The 18,944-nt window shown below is 35.9% G+C and overlaps 1 long non-coding RNA gene across 1 annotated transcript; it reads right to left on the bottom strand.

Moving 5' to 3' along the window:
• On the bottom strand, nt 5,174–13,038 carry LOC109840520. The gene is made up of 4 exons (XR_002246942.1): nt 12,957–13,038; nt 5,864–5,942; nt 5,725–5,770; nt 5,174–5,627 (listed from the first exon to the last, which is right to left on the bottom strand). It is a non-coding gene; the product is annotated as an uncharacterized LOC109840520 (long non-coding RNA).

Consider the following 18,944-nt stretch of genomic DNA (forward strand, 5'->3'; position numbering starts at 1 on the left):
GGTTCGGATGGCCCCGTCTCGTCGAGATAGCCGATTTTCATATATAATTCGTCTAATTCCGACTTACGGTTTGAAAGTTATGACCTGTTCTTCGCAGCAAATTATGTTCTGAGGTCCGTCTGCAAGACTGGACTTCATCAGAACATTGGACTTAGCCTGAAGCCCGCCAAGCCCGCCTAAGGTTCGCCTCTGCATTACAGAGTCAAAGCGCACATGCTCAACTCTGCGTTTTCAACATCAAAACGCAGAGTTAATCGCTAAAACAGCACAACTGTGCGTTTTCAGCCTTTAAACAGGCTCAACTCTGCGTTTTCAATCTAGAAACGCAGAGTTAATCTTTAAAACAGCACAACTGTGCGTTTTCAGCCTTTAAACAGGCCAACTGTGCGTTTACAGGCCAACTGTGCGTTTATGGGCTCAACTGTGCGTTTTCAGGCCAACTGTGCGTTTATGGGCTCAACTGTGCGTTTTTAGCCTGAAACAGGCCAACTGTGCGTTTACAGGCCAACTGTGCGTTTACAGGCCAACTGTGCGTTTACAGGCCAACTGTGCGTTTACGGCTCAACTGTGCGTTTATGGGCTCAACTGTGCGTTTTTAGCCTGAAACAGGCCAACTGTGCGTTTACAGGCCAACTGTGCGTTTACGGCTCAACTGTGCGTTTATGGGCTCAACTGTGCGTTTTTAGCCTGAAACAGGCCAACTGTGCGTTTACAGGCCCAGCTGTGCGTTTTCAGCCTCAGCTGTGCGTTTTCAGCCTCAGCTGTGCGTTTTCAGCCTCAGCTGTGCGTTTTCAGCCTCAACTGTGCGTTTTCAGCCCAGCTGTGCGTTTTTCAGCTCCAGCTGTGCGTTTTCAGCCCCAGCTGTGCGTTTTTCAACCTCAACTGTGCGTTTCAGGTCCAGAAACGCACAGTTCGAGCCCAGAACGCTGTTTTCAGCGTTTAACTCGTTCAAGCACGATTTGAACGGTTCCAGAACCGTTTTCTCCCCAAGATTTTAGGGGATCACTACCCTATCATGGAGAGATTTATGGGGAGCAGTTAGACCCCATTAAACCCTCATTAAGGAGATATTTAAGGGGGCGGTTATACCCTTAACCCCCTATAAATACCTCAAAACTCAACTGAGTTCGGATCCTCTTTTTTTGGAGGGGGGGAGCTGACTTTTTGGGGATCCTTGATCGAGCATCTTGCCGCGTTCTGCAGCAACAAGGAGTTTGGAAGACCAGCAACAGGAGCTTCTTCCTTGGCTTATTAACCGAACTTTCGGTTCAAATCAACTCTTTTTCAAGAGTTCAAACTCGTTCAGAGTTATCAACTCGATCAGAGTTCAAAACTTGCTCTGCAAGTTCTTCTAAAACTCGTCAGAGTTATCAACTCGATCAGAGTTCAAAACTTGCTCTGCAAGTTCTTCTAAAACTCGTTCAGAGTTATCAACTCGATCAGAGTTCAAAACTTGCTCTGCAAGTTCTTCTAAAAACTCGTTCAGAGTTATCAACTCGTTAAGAGTTATTTTCAAAACTTGCCACGCAAGTTCTCCACAGCATCAAATCGTGAGGAGAAGACCACGTTCCAGTGAATCAAGACGTTCGGATCGTCAACGAGAAGCAAACTCGACGCGAGCATTCGAGGGAGGCATCTCATCGCCACCGTGAAGAACCCAGAATTAAACAAATGGGAGAATCGAATTCATTCTCCTCTCTTTTGTAATCGGAATCCAAATTGTAATTGATTTTGAGAGGAGTACAAGTCAAATTTTTCTTTCATTATTTCTTTTACTGCAAATTTCCAACAAACAATAGGCCCAAAAGAGCTATGACTCAAGCCAGCGTAGCGACGCAAAGCCCAGTTAAGTTCCAATCTCTTCTTCCACTCCACAAACAAATCTAGGACTTCACTCTTCTTCGTCATGGTGTACACCCAACAACGCCTAGAATAGTCATATACAAAAGTGACGAACCAATGTCGACCACCAAGTGATGCAGTCTTGGTGGGACCCCAAACGTCTGTGTGCACATAATCCAGGATGTCCCTCGTCTGATGAATGGCAGTCCCGAATTTCACCTTCGTCTTCTTGCCAAGAACACAGTGTTCACAGAACTCAATCTTCCCACTCTTGGCTCCCTTCAATAGCCCCTGCTTGCACAATGCCTGCAGTGACTTTTTACCTGTGTGCCCCAATCTATAGTGCCAAAGTCTGCTCATGTCCGCTTCTGAAATAGCCGAAGCAACCTGGCCAATCTCGGTGCTTCCCTTCAGATAATACAAATTCCGATTGCGGACTCCCCTCATCACCACCAATGATCCCTTAGTAACCTTCGCTACAGCGTTTTCGAAAGTCACCTTGAATCCCTTCGCCTCCAAAGCTCCAACTGAGATAAGATTTTTCTTCAGTTGAGGAACAAATCTCACCTCCTTCAACTCACGGACTACTCCATCATGCATCCTAATCCGTACGGTACCTATCCCACAAACGCCACAGGATTGATCATTTCCCATGACAACAACACCTCCATCGACTTTCTCAAAAGATGCAAACCAGTCTCGCCTAGGGGTTACATGAAAAGTAGCGTCGGAATCAAGCATCCAATCTGATGCATCCACATGGTTCACCTCCGGAGTAATCAGTAGAGAAAAGCACGAATCATCGGAATCATCGCCTTTCGCAATGTTCACCTCATTGGCCTTCGGGCCCTTTTGCTTACCATTCTCCTTCTCCTTGAGCTTCGGGCAGTCTTTCTTCCAATGTCCCTGCTCCTTGCAGAATGCACATTGGTTCTTTGTTAATTGGTGGCGGCCTCTAGACTTTGACCTCCCTCTGTTACCACCTTTCGGATATGGGCTTCTGCCTCTCGTCGACAAGGCCTCGCCTGAAGTGCTAGCACGGGAAGTCTCCTTATCCTTCCTCCTAAATCATAATTGGTTAAAGCGTTAGTCACTTCACTATAGCTGATAGAAGATCTCCCGTTCAACAAAGTGAGCACGAAGGTATCATACTCCTCATCCGGTAAGGAGCCCAACAAAATAATCGCCTTGTACTCATCCGATATCTTCTCATCAACATTCGCCAAGTCCGACAACAACTTAGTGTAGTTGTTCACATGAGCCGCTAGCGAGGTGCCTCTGGACATCTGAAATCTGAAGAGTCTTCGCAGCAAGTGCAACATGTTCTCAACACTCTTTGTGAGATACTTGTTGTTGAGAATTTCCCACATCTTCATTGCAGACGTTACGCCAATCACATCATATTTCAGCTCCTGTTCCAAACAGGACCTGATCACCCCACAAGCGTTCCTATTTATTTTCTCTCATACCGCCTCATCATATTTAGGTGGCCTCTCGTGGACCATGATGGTCTCTTCCAAATTCTGAGCATTGAGCGCATCCTGTACGCCAATCACATCATATTTCAGCTCCTGCACGTCGTATGTTTTCACCTATCATATATAGAGCATTCAAAATTGGAAACTAAAAACTGAAAATCAATCCACCATCTCAATATTTAAATTTAATATTTCTCATAAAGTAACTCAATAATATCACGACACCATTAGATGGTGTTTAAAAAAGAAAAGAAGGATGTTCCCTTGATGGATGCTGACTCATATTCGTGCGCGTCGCATCGATCCAATTGCGTGCACACATGCATTGGAGCAATACAGTGACTAGTGAGTCACCATCTCTTCACGCAACTTGGCTCCATGGCGAGAGAGAGCTCAGAGAATTAACGTATTCAGCATAACTTTCTCTAGCGACCCTGAACAATTAATTGGAGATGACGACAGCACATAATTCAACTACTTATAATATATACGGTTGTACGTACTCAGATGCCCTTGTTCCTTTCTCCAGTGAATTAGGAGAAATCTAATGCGGGTTAAGACTGCAACATGTCTCAGAATTCGATGGTGGACTTGTTACAAGCTAATTCTGAAAAGGTTGCATCTCAAATTGAAATTTTCTTATATTCTTGTCAAGAAGGAGGATTTTTTGAAAAAGTCATTTTAAAAAAATAATTAGCAAAACCGATCCTTTAAGTTTAAATATTAGGAAAATTGATTTTTTTTTTAGCCGGCTAGCCATAAAGATGTCGATTTTGCAAAATACCTACTTTAAAATACACAGTAGTCCCGTATAATTAGTTCATGTTAGTTAAACATTAATCATTTTAGCACAAATTACACATGACTACCATATTTTTAAATTGATATTTTGCAAAGTCAACCTCTCTTTGCCCAGCTGGCCAAAAAGAGATTGGCTTTGCTAAATATTTTCAGAAATGTTTAAATTTGCTAATATCTTTTTAAAAATAGTCTTTTTAAAAAAGATCTCCTATCAAGAATGAAAGTTTGCAACAGAAAAGCTATCTAATTACCATGCATGACGTCATAGCAAAGTATTTTAACTATGGTTTTCCTCTAGTCATAAAAATAGAGTAATTGAAGTTGAAGAAACATGTGATTTTAGGATTAAGGATCAGAAATTCAAAAAATAAAACTTTCTTTTGTTGTTCTGAAAGAGACGGAAGAGCCACAGCAATTATATACAAAAAGTGACGTCTAAACTCTCCGGGAGTTGGAGACTAAGGGTGTGTTTGTCGAAACACCTAAAATTGGATCAGACCAATCCTAACCCATATTTATCTTAAATCATTCTATTTTGGACTAGACGATGGGTAGTCCAAAATAGAACTGATTCAGTAGTCAAATTCTAGCCTATGAAAACAAGATTAGTTCTGTCCATGTTCTTTGCCTAACAAGAAACCATTCAAAACTGGGTTAGGATCCTAACCCAGTTTTAATTGATTACCAAACACACCCTAAAATATGGTTTGTCCATTATTGTAGGTCACCTCAGTGGCATACCCAAGCGAAATCAGGGCCAACAACAATTATCTGTGTGTTAAATAACCAAGAATTGTCGGAATCGTATGATACAGGGGGGAGAACAGTAACAATAATATTCCAGCGCAAAGAACAGTAACAATAATATTCCAGCGCATACTCACCAAATTAACCTTTAGGGCAAGAACTAGATACCAAAATCCCCTCCAAAGAAGTAAAGAGTAACCTTGGCTTCGGCGTCATGAGCGCAAACTTAGCCACCGACACATGTCGAAGCTTTATTCTACCAAATAAAAAGCCATTCACATTCTCAAATGACAGGGCATAGGATAGAATATTTCAAAAGTCATAATACTTGCTATGCATAATCTAGCGGAACAAGGCATCTCTCTGCAACAAACCCTTCCTATTTCCCAAAAGACATGGGGAATATAAAGTGAAAAACAAGTTGATGCAAATATACTCCACAACCAAAAAGAGGGAGTGTGTGCTAAGCATTGTTTTTTAAAACACAATTTGATCATCCACAGATCACGGATTAATTGAGAGATCTTCTTGATGGAGATTTGCATTAAGAGTTGATACAGAAAGGTTCTTAGTGATGCCCTAACTTTGTTCTAGCGCCGAAATTCATTTCATAGCCAACATGACAGGCGTCATATTCACGGGGAATCAGTATCATACGACATAAAGACAGCTACAAATTGAGACCTCCATGAATCTTGAAAATAGAATACTGCTACAGACAAACAACAGCATCCTTTAATCCTCGGTCATCATTTTCCCCTACAAAAATAGAATTGCGAGAGGTAAGAAATGTAGAATCATATGGAGGTGAAGAAAATAACTATCATATATTAAAACTTTTCCATGCTATACTTACGTGTTCATCATCAAGGTTATGTTGTCCCCTTTCAAGAGAATCCTCCCTATGAAAATAGAAAGAAACATCTCATCAGTATATTTGAAATATAAATTTGAATGCAAAAGAATAAATGAAAAAGGGAATTGGTAATAGTCACCCAATGGCTTCTTGGTGTTCTTTTTGACGTTAAGTTCCTCAGCATCATCAAGGACCAAATTCATGTACTCGTCAAAGCCCTAAAAATAAATGGGTTTTCAAAAGGAATTGAGAGAAGGAAAAGGTCAGGCATATGTACAATTATCTGTGCTCAGATAATATGGATCACAAAGATATTTGACATCGAAATACACATACTACATTTTCTACTCTAACATATAGTGCTTCCCCGTATGCTATATAATCACAACTGAACAACTTATAGTATCAATACAATAGAAGGACGTGCAATAAGATAGAAGTGTAGAACAAAGAGATGTATATAAGCTCCTTAAAACTTTATACTTAAAAAAAACAAGGAGTTCTATATAAGCTCATGAAACTTTATACTTTCAACACTAAATTCAAACAACATAGTTACCAATTTATAACTTCAGCAGCATTTAATTTGAATATACTATATACTAAACAAAAGCCAAGTTGCACACTTTGACATCTTATTAGAGCTTTGGCTCTTTCTCTTCCTATAATTAGTAAATAATAACTAATTTTTATTAAACATTTAAACATGTAGTTTCTCTTTATTTCTCTCTTCCCCTCTGAATCCAACCTTTTAACTTGGAGAGAGCTACACAATGACATTTGTTCTTTGTAATTTTTAAAATTCCTGTGAAGGAAAAATGATGGGTTTTCATTTTGACCCCACCTTTTGATCTCCTCATGCCTCTTTTGAGGCACTAAAGAGATGAAGCCTCTTTTAAGATAACTAGTATAGTGTACGTGCGTTGCACGTAGACGAACTTGAATATTTACAATGCACTAAATTATAATTATATTAACAAATGTACTCTATAATATCTTTACCTTGGTAACATTAGGTTTCTATTATTAAGCTTCATTTGTTGCTTTCTTAAACTATTATCCTACTTTTTTAAAAATTAATGGATGGAAGGGTCTTTCATTTCTAAAAAAATAAATGAATCACATAATGACAGTGAGTTGTTTAGATTATTATATACATATGTATCTAATACTATTATAAAAGTGTGTTTCCATGTTAAAATAATTTATAAACTTACTAATTAGATTTATAAATAATTTAAATAAGTTTTTTATTGTAGTTATTAAAATTTAAATGTGTAACAATGAATTAGGATAATGACATTTTTTGAGTAATTATTTCCTTTCCACCTGAAGCTCTATGAAACATAGCATCAACCAAGTTATTTGGTCAATGAATAGTAATTTTCACTCACCAAATGAACATGAAGTGCATAGTTATTTATGCATAACTAAAAAGTATACAACTCACTCTCACAATAATATTTTACATTTCTAGTCACACTATTACATAATACTAGATCTCCCTAACAAAATCACGAAGAAAATATCACAATTTCTCTCTACTACATCAAGTTACATAAACTTGAAGCTCATCATAAAATCAAACATATCAGACCATCATAATGTCTGGATCCACCTTTGAAATTACACAAACCAATTCTAGATTGATGGAAATGAAAGTAAACAGACACATTTATCTTTCTTTATTTCCTCTCTTTACTGTTCAGCAGAGCAAACAGTGAAATTAGCTAGGACTGCGGTGGCTAGTTGCGAAGGTCAGGAGGTGGAGGATGTTGTTGATGGAGTTCGAAGGAGTATGAGAGCGATTGAGAGGGAGAGAGAGTAAGAGATTACACTTTGAGAGGTTGGAGCTTGATTGTTTGATTGGGAATGTGAATTGAGTTGTATAATCATCGGATATTATATAGGAAATGATCCTAGAGAGGTTAGGGATATGAATGGTTGATATTTAATTGGCAGTTACGATAAGAATTTGAAGCTATTGCATAGTAGGCTATGTTGTTACATAGTATTAATAATACTACATAATATTATTATATTGAGTTATTATTATATAATAATAGAGAATGAGTTTAATTGAATTAATTTTTCTACTGGTAGTGAATGAAAATTGGAGGTGCATTTATTACATTTAATTTAATAATTTAATTAGTGGTTATGAGAAAGATTTGAAGGGGTATGGTTTATGCATTCATATATGTGTTTTTATGTATGCATGTATGTGTTTTAGCATGACTTGAATGGTATTTTCGGAAGAAATGTTTTAACATGGCAACACACTTTTATAATAGTATTAGATGAGTGACCTTTTTAAATCCCGTCTAAAACCCGGTACCACTAACCTTTAACCCATTTATAAAGTTACCCAACTCAGATAAGGCAACAGATGAGCCCTGAATTCATTCTCTATGCTTTCTCTCTTGTAGTTGTCTATGTCGCGTCTCACACGACTCTCCACAGAGATCAACCAGTGAGAGTTGATCTAAAGGAAAACAGGTGCGAGCGGCAACCTGTGGCAAGCTGTAAGTCATTTCAGATATTTTTCTCCTTTTATAGATTTTTTTCTCTTTTTTTTCAAGACTTGTTTCTTGCTCGATACTTGTTCTATATTGTTTAGGTTACTTTTTTTGTTGGTTAATCTATCTCGGTTATATATTTGTTTGAATTGTAATTGAATATTGTTTTTTGAGTTACTCTTCTTTCATAATGTGAACTTAGGTTGATTCCTACTTCAGAAGTTCTCTTGCAACTTGTATTTGCTTTAGAATCGACTGAGTTCTTTTGGTATCTGCTTGTGGTTTCTTCTTATTTAATTTCTTGATTCATACAAGTAATACTCTGTATTTACTCTATTTTCTGCTTGGACTTTGACTAGTACTGTTTTGAGGATGAAGGCAATTTTCTTTTTCATAGTTTGTTGTTGATGCTCATAACATTTGATGCTTATTCATGATATGGTAGTCAGTTGTTCATGGTCATAGTTTGACCCCATGTGGTTGTAGTCTATCCTAAATATTGTTTGCGGTGGGCACCTTACTTCAGTGAGGCGTGTGCATCTCATTGCACATAGTGCACGTAAAAGGAATTTACGTCCTGCATTGTGTCTTGTGCCATGATAACACTATTATGTGCAACAATATTATAACAATAAGTCTCATGCATCGTACGGGTAACGACAAGTTATACATTATGTTGTTATGTATGGTAGTCTTAAAATATGTAAACAATGTGTTTTAATTAGGCACATGCATTAAAATAGATACTAAATACAGTGGATACAGATGATCCAGAGATCAATTATTGCTATTCATGTTCTCTTAAAAGAATGGGGTAACAGAATGGATTCAGACATTTTGGAAATATATTTACATCTATAATAGTTCCTAAAAAAAGGTTAACCGAAACATTGGCTAGGGTACAAAAGTAAAATGAAATTGATGTTAACATTAGGTAGAGAGAGAGAATGAGTGCCTGGGGTTTTTATCTTGACATGGGGAGGTAGCCTGTCTTTAAAAACTAAGGTACCACTGCCCTAGTTCTAGTTATGCAAGATTTTTTGTTATTATGTATGGTAACACTAACATATATGCAATAATACTATAACAATGGTCTTGTGTGATGCACAGGAGACAACTAGCTATACATTATGTTCTTATGTATGGCAGTCTAAAAATATGTGAATGTTGTGTTTTAATTAGGCACGGATATCAAAACAGATACTAAACAGAGTGTGTACAGATGATCCAGAGATTAATTATTGCTATTCATGTTCTGTTAAAAGAATGCGGAAACAAAATGGATTCAGACATTTTGGAAATCCATTTACATCTCTAATAGTTCTTAAAGAAGGTCAACCAAAACATTGGCTAGGGTGCAGCTGTGCATGAAGTAAAATCTAATTGATGTTAACATGAGGTAGGAAGAGAGAAAGCGTGCTTGGGGTTTTTATCTTGACAGAGTGAGGGAAACATGTCTTTAAAAACTCCGGTACCACTGTACTCATTATGCAAGATTTTTTTAAGCATTCAAAGAATGCAAAGCAAAACACTAGTTATGGGTATTCGAATGCACATGAAGTAAAATAAAATTGGCATTCATTTAGCTATTAACTTGATGCAGGAGATATATCTAAGGAATAAATCAGAATTGGAAGGCAATCATAGCCAACAATGGAGAATGAATGAGATAGAAGAAAAAGCAACCGTCATGCAACCCTAGGCATAAAGGAGATAACGGTGGCATACGATGGATTCGTGAAGTTCTCGGCCAGACGCTTATGCTCCAACTTAATTCTATGGTTACGTCTCTGAGATTTTCTTCAAAACAAAAATGACCGGGGTCTATAGCACAAGATAAGAGGAGGTGAAACATGGAATGTGATATCACCCAGCTCAAACAGTGCGTGCAGATGCACCAGGTAAAACCATGGATTTTTCAGTTGGCATACTCATACAAAATGATGGTGCAGACATGGTTTATACATGGCATACAGCTACCTCAAGTTGGCTCACATTTGTGCTTACAACTCTTCACTTCTGTAGTCACCCTCATAATAAACACCCACAACTAGTTACTTGCCAAAACAGTTAGATCAATCTTACAAAAACTAGAAAGTTTTTAAAAGTGGAACACCAAAGATATAAAAAGGAGACCAAATCTTGTCTTTAAAAATCTAACAAATCATACATATACAAGAGAAAGATATTGTTAAATGAACATGATGACATGGGGGCTCACTTTGTGGGAGATGTCTGGGTTTTTTTTTCTTTGTGTGTGTGCGCGCGCGCGCGCGTGTGTGTGATGGGGGTTATCTTTATCCCCTTTTTTCTGGTTTTTTATTTTATTTTATTTTATTTTATTTTATTTATTTATTTATTTATTTATTTGGGGGGGGGGGGGGTATTATTTCCCCAAGTTGGAATTTGTTAAATTTTAAGGAGTTATTTGTAATATTTTGAAGTTTTCAGCATGGTGTTATTAAATGTACATAGATAAACTTATTGCCTCATCACTAATCCACTAATAGTCCACTATTGCCACATTCCCTTACAATCACTCCACTTTTGCGGTCTTACCTCCTAATGGAGAATAGAAGATAAAATATTCTAAATTCCTATAATTAGTGAAGGGTTCATAGTCCAATGGCATATGCATGTATGTATATACATGTGCATAGATATACATATTTAAGTCCATGTCTATATCTATATGCATACGTGTGTACGCATATCCATATTGAGAGACATATCCATATTTTGAGATAAGGCATTGTTTAACACCACTGATTTACATATATCATAAACAAACGACACATGCTTGATGTCTATGACTAATTTTACCCGGGTACTTCTATCATGAAGCCGTACCCATACCAGACACATACCCGACATGTTCTTGTACCGAAACTTCATGGACACTCATTGGACATATGCAAACATTTATTTAGACAAGTACTCAAATATATGATATGTGTTAATTAAAACATTTCCCATACACTTCTTGGACGTCTATCTGACACTTCACATCCATTTCTTGAAACTCATTAGACACAGGCCGGGATTGTTTCAGCCCATACACAAGTTCAAAACTACGATTTTCTAGGGTTGTTGGAGTATTTAATTTAAAAATGAACAATTTCTAATTTATAATAATCACATAATTAAAAAACTTTAAAATGTGATAGGAATTTTGATTCTAATAACACATGAATTGAGAAAAAAATTATAAACTCATGTAATTTAATTTCAATATATGTATGTAACCATTTCCATGCGACTTACTCTATGAGAGTAATAGAACACTTCATAACTCTTCCATTTTTATTCTATCATTATAGATCCACTACAGATTATTTCTAGACATTTTCATTCTCAAAATACAATGGTGTCCTGTTTTTTATACATGAAAAGTGTACGAGTCATATGGCACGTACAAATATAGATTTACCATTCTTTTCAAAAAGCATTTTCATTATGTGCCTAGGCGCCCACCTAGGCGGGTGTGGTGTCCAGGTTGCTTTGGAGCACCTAAGCAGAAGCATGCAACTTAAGTGTGTCACGCGCATAAAAATAATGCTATGCAACTTCACTCAAGTACATCAATGTATGAAACAAAAATAGAGTGGATCCTGAATTCTAAATCCAATTGACTAAAAAGAGGTGAGTGATTTTATTTGGGAAAATTGCTCTTTTGCACTATTTGCATCTCCCAAGTCTCGACTCTCTTCTTTGTCGATCTATCACCACAGATATTGCCCACAGTCTGGGCCATTGCTAAAACACCTCCAACCATTGTAGAGACTTTCAAGAAGAAATTTTGTTTTTGCTATATTTTTGCCCTAGTTTTGTTTATAAAACAATATGTACTAGCTTACCTTGATATTTATAAGCTTGCTCCACTCACTTTATTTCTTCCTTTCTTTCTCTTTCTCCTTCTCTTTCTAATTTTCTCTGGCTTTCTCATTCTAACTTTTCTACATGTTTATGAATTGCTTTACATATATCAAGCAGAATCTTTAAAAAATAAATTGTCTAAAAATGCTTAGGCGGTGCTAGACGCCAGGTGCTAGGTATGGCACCTAGAAGCGCCCATCATTTGCTAAAACATTATAGCAGATCATGTAGTGACATGAAGCTTATCATCCTGCATATCCAACTACAAGCTGTATCAATCTAGAGCAACTTCAAACTACTATAATAATGTTAGGCTGAGCATTTTAACGTGTGTAAGATTCTAGATCATATAACATAAGTATAATTATAAAACAACAGTAGCCTGATCTCAGCTTCAAAAATGCTAGCTACATAATATCATCATCCTTCCGTAAGACCTTGGAAGCTAGCAGACGTTTTTGTACAGTTGCCTTTCCCTTGCCGTATAATTAGGCTCCCACTCCTAGTGAGATGAGTCAAATTAGATTTTCAAACTTACTGTTAGAAACCCCAAAGTTTAGTTTGTTTTTATCCCCTTAACGCGGTCAAATTATATAGCACAGGAGCTGTAAGATTTGTCTAGTAACTCGGTGAGATAACCATCCTATTCATTCCACAACCTAATATGCAAAATAAATCACCTACAAACCCGTTTTCTGATTTAAGTAAAGAAGAGCAAAATGAGAAGGGGAAAAAAATCAGAGCTTCAACTCACTCATGCTAAAAATAATAAATAGATAGTGTTCAAGTCAAAATTTATAAAATATTCCATCCCAAACTCTTAAAAGAAAAACTCACAATAATGCGTCCTTCGATCCTCAGATCCTTCTGCTCGAAGAGCCAGATCTGGATGCGAGCTTTCTGCATCAATCGAGTAACTTGACATTAGAAAAGAGGAGAAACCCCTAGATAGGTAAATAGAGGGGGGGGTGGGCTGGGGGGGGGGGGGGGAGGGGAGAAAACAAAGCTGCGGTCGAAAGAGGCTTACGACTCTTTGAAGAAACCTGAGATGAGATTCTGGAAACTGAACATCGGAACCGCCAATTCACGAGCAAACCAAAAAAAGAGGCGAAAAAAATTGAAACTTTTGAGACTAATAAAGATGAAAAGAAAGAAAATAATAGGATGCGCGAGAAGGAGGAGGAGAGATGATCGTACGATGGGTTGGGTCATAATCCTCTGAACTCTGTGTGGTCGCCATGGCTGCTCCGCTGCTCCCGCGCGATTTCTCAAGTTTCGGGCGGACTTCAGAAGGGGAAAGCAAAAACCCTAGCGATTAGCAACTGGAGGCGGGCTTTTATCGCAGCTTGTCCTATTTGTGACATGGTGAGTTTCGCTTAATCCCTTAACCTCGAGGAGTTTTGCGAATCAACCCTCTGACCCTTTTTTGTATTTCACTTTGGAGGGGGTTAGTCATCTAGAACTTAAAATTGGAATTGGGATAATTTGTGGGATAAATTTTTAAGGTGTTAGTCACATAGAACTAGGAAATAGGATATTTTTTTATAGTGTTAGTCAGGTAGAACTAGAACTGTATTATTTTTTTGGTGCGTTAGTCAAGTAGAATTCTACTAGAATTAGAATTGGGATAATTGGTCCTAATTATCCCACAAATTATACTACCTATATATATAACTATAAGTTCTCCTCTCTCAAATTATCCCACACATTGGAAAGAATACAATTGGGAAAAAAAAGTGAAACGTCGCCTCCCTCCCTCTTGGTTAAAATTTCTCTGTCATGAAGTCAATCATCCGTTCAATTTTCTGTCTTTACTTTGTTTTTGTGATGATTAGATCTTTTATTATTATCTTCAAGATGTATTACTTTATTGATAGCTTTTTGACGTTTAAATTAATGGTGATATCTATTATTATTAAATCGGCTCAGTAAATTGATTGGGATATTTATAGTTCATCTGTCGATCATCTGTTTAGCGGCCATGGATGATTCCTGTGTACATTTTATTTATTTGCTGATTTGGTTTCAGCGATCATGATGAGATTGGTCCAAAGGGTTAATGGCTAAAAAATGCTTATTTTTCTTTCTTTATGATGTTATGAGATTTGAACTTCGACATTTATGATCCTCCGCTAGAAGCTCCACGAAATGTTCCTGATGCAGACGATGACTCCGATAAAGAAGACGAGTTACAGACTCAACGAGCAGTTGTAGGAGTTTGGAGAAATTCTATGGCAGATACCATGTGGGATGATAGAAGCCATGTGGGATGATGGAAGTCGAGTCACTCTAGGGATTTAGATTTTTATTTATTTGTAAATTATTTTATTATTTGAGATGAATAGTGATGTTTTATTGCATTATATTTTAATGTTATCACTAGAATTTGCTTATCAATATTATATTATTTTTAATATACAATTATTAACAATAGTAATTTATACCCACCATTACTCCACCAAATTATCCTACCAAATTATCACACTTCATAAAATTATCCACCATTATCCCACTAAATTATCCTATCAAATTATCCCACTTCAAGAATTATCCATCATTGTTCCACTAAATTATCCCAGTGTCAAAAAATTATCTCACTTTAGCAATTATCCCAGTTTTACTTAAAAAGTTCAATGTGACTAACCCCCCTTAGAACGACCCTGTTGAGGTGAAGTGAACGTGGTATAGATTAACTTAATGAAAGTCAATGAATCCAACAAATTTTCATTGAAAATTTAGTTAGGGAACAAAGAAAACTTATTTCACCCCGTTTAGAAAGTTTATTAAAATAAAAAGAAAGTAAGAAATATATGTAAATTTACATAAATAACATAAAATGTTATTGCACCCCTAAGAAATATATGTAAATTTACATAAATAACATAAGATGTTATTGCACCCCTTCGGATCCCATTTTGATACAAGAGTAAAATTTAAATAAGGTTAATGTACCTCCTAACTTTATTTACCTCACATTAACCTTAATTTAAAAAGGCCCGTAGGTGTTCGTTGAGACTTATTTTTAGAAGCTTTTTAAGCTATGTGCTTTTGATTGACTTTTCGGCTTTTATTATTAAATTTATATAAAATTTTATTTGTGTTGAATAGTAATTTGATTGATCAAATCTTATTTACGTGCGCTCATAAGTCAGTTTGCTTAAACGTTAAGGTATATCAACTTTAAAAAATGAGGCTAATAAGCTAAGTTATTTTGTATTTTACTAAAACAGATAGATATGATAAAACTAATTGAAAAACTATTTAGACCAAAAAAACAGCTTCCCCAAAACATCCTCTTAACTTTTCTGAACTTGTCTTGCTTGACACCCAAAGTAACATCGTGAACTTTGATTGTTGGCATGCCATGCAGGTGACAACAAATGATGAAATACCCCTTGGCTTATTAGAAATTAGCCTTTGTCATTTTTTCCAATTTTGAGGCTATAATTTCACAAAGTGCATTTTGGTTATTTCATCATTAAAAGATAGTGACGTTTTGAGTGTGTGCTAGAAATGAGGGGAGTAAATAAGTCACCCCAAACTTAATAGGGATTAAGAGTCACTTTCGTATTGCTTGAAATTACCCTAGAGGGGGTGAATAGGTTATATGTTAATCTAATCCAATATTAATGTCAAATTAAAACTTATTAACAATATCCTAGCAATTATGATATACAACAAGATATATGAGCAATGATATGCTATTAAACTAAGGGCGATATAAACAAGAGACAATGGCGATATAGAATGCAATAAGTAATGATCACAAATAATACGCCAAGGCAAACTCAAACACACAATATGATCACGGAGTTTGGTCACTCTCGACCTACGTCTCTGCTCCTCACTCTCGAGGAGAATCTCCACTATCACAACCGGTTTTTAACGTTCACTGGAAACGTTTACAAGTCACACAATCGGTTTTCTAGCTCACTGAAAACTTTCACAACTCACACAATACACCATCTAAGTGTTGGCCTGGCCCGTGTTGACTTCCTCAAGTGCTCGGATTTACAACCTCTCCCTAGGCTTTACTACCGACGCCACTCATCTTGGAATCGATCCCGTCTCTCACCACACGCTCCTCTCGGTGTACATGTGTATTACAATGTGATCTCACAATGAAAGCACAAATACAAAGTGTTTGTTCTCTAAACAAGATGAGAACACAAACTAAACTGACTCTCAATGATACACTCACCATAACCCAAATTATACTTAATGTGATAATACTAAAGCTCAAAGGATGTGTGTATAAATAATGAGAAAAATGAAATGCAAACTCAATATAAAATCTAGCTTAGTGAAATTGATAAACAACAAACAAATATATAAAGCTAGAATTGAGTTAGCAAAAGCTTCTCTGCAACAAGAGTGATGGAGATGAGAAATTGAAGCCCAAACAAGAATGAATAATCTCCTCTTCAACTAATGTACCCAAGCTATAGGTCTTCAATGTAGCTCATCTTGGTTGCGGATGAAGGTTGATCTTGTACTAGACTTGAAATGCAAACTTAAACACCCTTAAAACCTTCGTAAACTTATTTAAAACTTTTCTTGAGTATATATTTAGAATGTTTATGGTAAAAGGGTATATATAGGGTGGAAAAACTAAGCTCAAGAAACCAGCAAAAATCAACAAAAAACACAAAACAACAAGAATCTGGAAATTATATGTTACTGTGCAATGACTCTATAGTAAGTTAACTTATGACATGAATGAGTCGACTTATACTATATGAGTCGACTTATATAGTATAAATCGACTTGTTATATTATGAGTCGACTCAGCACAGAAAAAAACACCATCTATGCAACACTTTATAAGTCGACTTGGTATTGTAGTAAGTCGACCTAAAACGTGCACAGGACCTGATATGAACAGTAAACATCAACTTTAAACCTTATTTAAAAATATCAAACAAATTCTAAAAAATGTAAAACTTTGAGAAATATCTATAAACATAAAAATAAACATGCTACAAAAAGAATTTTTTAAATTGCACTTCCCAATTGTAAAAACTCATCATTTTACAAATTAGGTCAAAATACAAAATGTCAATACACTTGTTTTTGATATTTTGACTTAAACAAAATTTTGAAAACTCTTGTATGGATTTAGAGACTACATAAAAGATGTAAACTAAGATTATTTAGTCCATAAATTAATAACACAATGTTTTATTAAAAATACACATATTTTGCAATCTTTCAAAACAATAAACATGATTTCAAATCTTGATCTCAATGAAATCATATCAAGCACATATAAACATGAAACGAATATGAGTGTATACAAATTGTATTCATTTGTTTCATATTTATGTGGCTAAAATTGAAAGCAAAAAAAACGGAAAGCAATGTGTGTGAATAGTTTGAGCTTTAAGTATAAGCACACAAAGTAAATTGCCTAAAGTAATATACCCAAGATGGAAATCTTCAATTTGCTCGTCTTGGTTTGCGGGGATGAAGCGATATGAATTTTAACTTGAATGTATTGGCTTCATTTTGGTATTCCTTTCAACCTCCTTTGAATGTGATCGTGAATGTGCAATTCCAACCAACATCCGACATCGATGTTTGTCTAGAATACCTAATAAACAAATACAAACACTGGACAAACGATGTTAGAGATTATTTGTAAATCATCAAAATAAGATTAGACCGTAGGCTCATAAAAAAGAAACCTAACAATAGATATGATAAAGCTAATTGAAAAACTATTTTGACCAAAAAAAGGCTCCCCCAAAACATCCTCTTAACTTTTGTGAACTTGTCTTGCTTGACACCCAAAGTAACATCGTGAACTTTGATTGCAAGCATGCCATGCAGGTGACAACAAATGATGAAATACCCCTTGGCCTATTAGAAATTAGCCTTTGTCATTTTTTCCCAATTTTGAGGCTATAATTTCACAAAGTGCATTTTGGTTATTTCATCATTAAAAGCTAATGATGTTTTGAGTGTGTGCTGGAAATGAGGGGAGTAAGTAAGACACCCCAAACTTAATGGAGATTAAGAGTCACTTTTCGTATTGCTTGAGCTTATAAGAAGTTACTTATAAAAGCAATTTATAAAAGCAACTTATATAAGGTGCTGAGAATAGCTGTTTGATAATAAAATATCAAAAACCTCTTTAAAAGCAATTAAGATATTTAGTAGAACTATACCTAATGATAATTGTTAAAAGATAAAAATGTATATATGATATATAAACTTAAAAAAATAGAAACTGTTTTTAAAAGTATCCTCAGGTTACTTTTGAAAGCACCCCTTAAAAAGTAGAAACAATTTTAATAAACATGCCATCAACACTATTATTTGCTGCTTCTTGAAAAAAAAAATAGAAGCACCTAAAAAAGTCAACATCAAACTGACATTAAGTAGAATACACAAAATTCAGGAGGGTTAAATACATTTTATGTGGTAGTGAAATTTACCCTTTTTACACATGTAACTTCTAAATTATTCAAATTTGCAAATTCAACCCTTGAGGCTAGATATTTACTACTCTAATCCCCATTCTACAAAAATTGTGCTGGAACCCCAAAAGTTATGTTGACGAAAAAACCCCTCCTTCCACGATTTAAAAACTACAAACTCATGGAGAAAATTTAAATCTAAGATTAATTAGATTTGAGGGCAATTTCTCCAGAGTGATGTAAAGAAGCTATATTTTACATTTATTGATCCCTCGAGTCTTTAATAGATTAGATATTAGTCCTCGTGTATTGTATAAAATGAGTCCGGATATGGTCAGAACGTACTGTATGCGACTAAAATGATCAACTCCATATAATTGACTAACAAGGGGCAATTTTGTAA

Source organism: Asparagus officinalis, chromosome 5 (assembly GCF_001876935.1).
Source record: "Asparagus officinalis chromosome 5, Aspof.V1, whole genome shotgun sequence".
Classification (NCBI taxonomy): domain Eukaryota; kingdom Viridiplantae; phylum Streptophyta; class Magnoliopsida; order Asparagales; family Asparagaceae; genus Asparagus; species Asparagus officinalis.